Source organism: Myotis nattereri (genome assembly GCF_964212035.1).
Source record: "Myotis nattereri genome assembly, chromosome: 1".
Classification (NCBI taxonomy): Eukaryota; Metazoa; Chordata; class Mammalia; order Chiroptera; family Vespertilionidae; genus Myotis; species Myotis nattereri.
Window position 1 is genome coordinate 162211640 of NC_138075.1, and position 6000 is coordinate 162217639.

Below are 6000 nucleotides of genomic sequence, written 5' to 3' on the forward strand. Positions count from 1 at the left end.
TACTTAACATTGAGCTGACGGTCTTAGTCGTTGCACTGAAGAAAGAAAAATAATTAAAAGGGAAAGAATATAAAGAAGTAAATAAATATGTCTTGACTGTGTACATAAATACAGGAGTGCTAGAACTAGTAAATGAATTTAGCAAGATTGCAAAGAACATGGATAACAGAAAAATCCTCCTATATAATAAAAGGCTAATATGCAAATCAACTGAACAACGGAACAACCGGTTGCTATGATGTGCACTGACCACCAGGGGACAGATGCTCAATGCAGGAGCTGCCCCGTAGTGGTCAGTGCGCTCCCACAGGGTTGGGGGGGGGGGAGCAGTGCTCTGCCAGAAGCCCTGAGCCTGCATGGCTGGTGAGCACAGAGGTGGTGGCAGGAGCTTCTCCTGCCCCTTCTGCAGCACTAAGAATGCAGGGAGCAGGCATAAGCCATCAGTCGGACATCCCCTAAGGCAGTGGTTCTCAACCTTCCTAATGTCGCGACCCTTTAATACAGTTCCTCATGTTGTGGTGACACCCAACCATAAAATTATTTTTGTTGCTACTTCATAACTGTAATTTTGTTATTGTTATGAATCGTAATGCAAATATCTGATATGCAGGATGTATTTTCATTGTTACAAATTGAACATAATTAAAGCATAGTGATTAATCACAAAAACAATATGCAATTATATATGTTTTCCGATGGTCTTAGGGGACCCCTGTGAAAGGGTTGTTTGACCCCCAAAGGGGTCATGACCCACAGGTTGAGAACCACTGCCCTAAGGGCTCCCAGACTGCAAGAGGGTGCAGGCCAGGCTGAGGGACCCCCTGAGTGCACAAATGTGGTGAATCAAGCCTCTAGTATTTTTATAAAAGCTGGGTATAAAAAGATAACATAAGCATGGTCATTACTATCAAAGAGATTGCAGACCAATGAAAGTGATATCAAATATACACAATTTACAAAATTAAATTCTTAAGATTGTAAATTAGATGAAAGAACATAGCTTTAGAGTGTCTAAGCAGGTTTCACAGAGTATTCAATATCTGAACTGATATTTTTAATAAAAATAAACTGTTTTTATTAATAGTCCTCAATAGATTGTGAAAATTTTACCAGGAGTCAGTCATCTTTTAGAACACAGATTAGATGTTAGATCTAAGGGTGGAGATATCTGCGCTGGAGGACAACAGGTGATAGATTCTATGCACAGGAAGTCAAGACAAGAATGGGGGGGGAAGAGAAAGAACTGTGAACTAATACTCTTATCCAAAACAGGAGCTCTTAAAATAAGTCCAGCAAGAAAAAAATAATATAAATAACACAAGAGCTTATGTTGAAGCATAGGAATAAATGGAGGGATTTAATTTATTAGGGATTTCTGAGTAGATAGGCTAGAACTTGTGACAACCTAGAGGAGAGCTTTTTGCAAGATAAATCAAGAATAAATATGTAAAAACAAGCAGAAAAATAAAAGGATTTGCAATCCCATTTTACTTATAGCATAAATTCTTAGACTTAATTTTTCTTTAATTAGTTCACATATTTTACTTTTAGTGACTAGTAATCCGAATATGGTCCTTGAAGACAAAACACTGACTTCAGCATTCCTTAAAATGCTCCCCTTCTTTCCATTCCTATTTTCAAATCTCTAATTCTTATTTTTACTTACCAGATGGCTAGATTTTTCAATAGCCTCCTTAATTGTTTTCCCACCTCCCATATCCCCCTCCTTCTGCTTTTTCTTGCACATAAATATCATGTCTTGACTATACTAAAAAGAAAAAAAGTAGCATCCTATTATTTGCTCGATACATTTCGAACTCCTTACTCTGGCACTTCTTTATTCAAAGTGTAAGATCTAATCCCACGTTTATTTCCACCTAAATCCTATTAATAAGTTTATATAAATTTTATTTTCCAGGGAGTAAAGATACATTTTAGAGCCGCCAATCTTGCCTTTGGATTTCAATATCCACACTTTGATTTACCAAGAGTGGTCCCTTGTCCCTGACCAAGGGCTCCCTAAATCAAACATCTCTAGAGGTCCAGCTTCCATCTCATCCTTTCCACATCTTTCCTGCGCACCCCTGCTGGGTGTGAAAACTTTCCACACTCATCTTCTCCAGTAATTGTTGATCAGGTTATTTAAATGGCATCATCTATGGGCTAAGGTATTAATTGGATTTTTTGGCTAAACTGGGAATACATTTTATGTATCTAATTAGTTGGAACAATTCTTGAATTCAAAGACTCTGAGTATTCATGTAAATTTGAATTTGAATATTGGCTCTATGACCTACAAATTTTGTGACTTCATCCAACCTTTTTAACCTCTGAATATCCAAAACTTCAATTTTATCTTCTCTAAAATGGACATAATAATAATACTGTCCATTAATTCATTCCTCATCCCAAACTCCCTCATTCAATATTTAGTAAATGTGTTCCTGCCACACTTTGTGCTAATTTTTGCATCTAAAGGAGGGAACAAAATAGAAGCAGCCCCCGCCCTCGTGGAGCTTTCGGAAAGACATAACGTAAAATTTAAAAGCTTGCTCAATGCATGCTAGTACCCTTCTCTCCTCATAGTAATGAAAATAAAAGCTAAAGTTTATTGAATTCTTTTTACATGCAGGCCATGTAAAACACTGTTGTAAATATTTTACCTGTGTCAGCCACCCTGTAGGAAGGGCCACAATTACCAATTACATTTCTTTTGGATTGGGAAAGAGAAGCCCCAAAATTTTGGGTGTTTCACTCAAGATCATGTACTTATAAACGATGGTATCAGAAGTAAAGCCAGAAATATGGAGTCCATAGTTTATGAACTTAACTGCTAAGCTATACTGCTTCCTAACACACAAAATGTATCACTCAGTGTCCTGCACACATCAGATGCTCAGTCATTGTTTGTGGTTGGTTTCTGTTGTAAATTAGTACACCAATAAAAGTGTAATGTAAGCCATATATATCATTTAAAAGTGCAGGCCCGTATATAATTTTAAAAACTTTTACATTTATTGTTGGAAGTATGACAGATGTCCCCTTTCGTTCTCTCAGTTATCTCTTTACCCTGCTCCAATAGTCATGTTAAAAAGAAAAAAGAAAAAAAAAAACAGGTAAAATAATATTAATAAAATGTTACTTAACTCAATATAGATTATCATCTCAACATTAAGTTTATATATAAACTAGAGGCCCGGTGCATGACATTCGTGTACTGGGGGTGTGGGGGTCCCTCCCGACCTGCACCCTCTCCAATCTGGAAGCCCTCAGGGGAACCCTCTCCAATCTGGGAGTTTCTGTCTGTCTTTGCAATCATATGAGCGAATTATCTGAGACCCCAACTCAGTTTGGTTTGTTGCTCACAGAATAATAGAGGCATTTTTTTTTTCTTTGCTTCATTGGTGGAGATTTCCTGGAAATTTTAGGATATCTTCCCTTTAATTTTTTCTAGACACTCTGATTTTACTTATGTCTCTCACCTTTGCTTTCTCTCCATCCCCCACCGCAACAGTAACTTACTCCAGGCTCACTTTGCTCTAGTGTCTGGGACAGGGGTGGGCAAACTTTTTGACTCAAGGGCCACAATGGGTTCTTAAACTGGACCGGAGGGACGGAACAAAAGCATGGATGGAGTGTTTGTGTGAACTAATATAAATTCAAAGTAAACATCATTACATAAAAGGATATGGTCTTTTTTTTCAATGGTTTTATTCATTTCAAACGGGCCAGATCCGGCCCGCAGGCCATAGTTTGCCCACGGCTGGTCTAGGAGATCTGTGTGCCACCAGAACTATGATTCCCAGCATTCCTGGTGCTCCCCACACTCTGGGCTTCTGCTTCCAGTCCTGGGGCTGCCACCAAAACTACTATTCCCAGAATTCCTGGTGCTAACCGCGATCTTGGTTTTCTCTTCCTGCTCTGTCTCTGTCCCATGGCCTCCCACTCTGCCAAGTCCTCCAAGCTGCCAGCTCTCTCCTCTCTGCTCTCTGTCTGGTGGATTGGGGAGCCAAGTTCCCCAAGCTGCTCCACTCTCTGCTCGCTCTCCTGCTCTGCTCTCCACCTGGCGCCTGTGAATTCAAATTAACCTGCCATCTTTGTTGGGTTAATTTGCATACTCATGCTTGATTGGCTAGTTGGCATAGCAGAGGGACAGTCAATTTACATGTTTCTCTTTTATTATGTAGGATTATTAATCTGATAATTTGCTTGCCTGCTTTATTTATTTTTTGTTTTTGGCTAGGTCTTCAATATCCTGTGTGTGTTTTACAGTTACAATTAATCTCAATCCAGACTAGCCATGCTTCCAGCCTTTGACAGCCTATGTGACTAGTGGCTGCTGTGGTGGACAAAGAGATTACTATTTTTGCTGACCAGTAAGCATACATATCAAAGAAGAATAATTCTTGTTCATGTGGAGCCACAGGATTTAGTTTTGGAGCCCAGCTATGAGTAAGTAAATGAAAATCAAAATAAATTTTAAAATTTTCAAAATATTTTACTAGTATTTCATGAAAGATGTGCAGGTACCTCAATACTTAGGTTAGGGTACACTTGTTAAAATTCCCTGTCTTCACCTGCCGATTTCCACTATGCCCTGCAGCTCCTCCATCACCTCCCTTTGGACCCGTACTTCTCACATGCTTTCTTATCCACTCCCATTACATGTGGCTTTTCTTTCCTCATTCTCCCAGCCTTCCCTCATCATTTGATCATATAGAACAACTTAGGAACTTTGGTTAATTCTTTTTTTTCCACTTATTATTTTCGTGATTCCCTCTCTTTACTATAGCATCATGAAAACACAAATAACCCTTCCAAGCAAAAGACAGAGAACACTCCTCAGAAAATAAGGAAAGGCAGAAGACAAATAACCAAAGCTGATTTTTTTTTTTTTTTTTTTTTGGCTGATCATTGTGGGGAGTTGAAGATTATTCTCCTAGCAGCAAATGGCTTTTCTTTTTCTCCACTACAGTGCAGATGGAGTTAAGGTGAAGTGGAGAGCACAGATTCGATCAGGAAAAGAACACTGGTGTTCTTCATTCCTGCTGGATTCAAGGAATAAAGAACAATGTAGTCCATTGGCCTTAGAGGAACCTCAGCCCGAATAATGGGCAAATGCGACTTTGTTATTTGCCTCTGATAGGAAATGCCTCAGTGCTTTCCTGTTATCTAATCAGCATTGAGGAAGAATGTCAGAGCTTTGTGATTTGTAAAAAAATCAAATTACAGTCTTTTGCTTCTTTTTTCATAGTTAAGTAGTCACTGAGTATCTATTTTTTTAATGGTCCTTAAAAAAATAAAAACCCTAAAAAACTAACATCCTTATTGAACTAAGGCTTCAAAGTTAAGTTCTGAAGACAAATAACACTGATGTAGAAGAGCATAATGCTTTGATAATGGTCCACTAAGTCTTTAATCACTCACTTGCACGCCAGAGGGAGGAGGGCTTCTGTTTTCCTTTTTCCGTCTCCCTGGCAAAAAGTTACCTTCCTTCCCATCCCAGGGTGGGAAACTTCTAGGAAGCTTTATTCTTTCGACCTCAAACCCCAAGCCAGAACTGAGGCCTCCATCGTCAGTGCTCTGACTGTACTTGCCTGGCAGCTACCAACACCGTTACAGCACACAGCGTTTTCACAGTGTCCTGTGCCTCATTCATTTTTCTATCTCCAGCATCAGGTGCAGTAGCTACACATTGCAGGCCCCCAATCAAGTTTTGTGAATGCATGAATAGCTCTCTCCTTTTAGGTCCCTCACATCGTTATTGTAAACTATCAAAGTGTGTCAAGCATTTGGAAGTCAGTGCTACTTAAAATAATCGTTCCTTATTCTCTGTCCTTCCTGGGTCTTCCCAGTATCTAGGAGTAAGGATGTGGTTCAGACACAGATGAATAGTGCTTTAGATTGTTAGTATTAGGAACAGTTTGCTTTATGACAAAAAGGCCGATCTTGGGATAGTGGAGTGAGTAAGTGAATGGATAACCACTTTATGATATGACA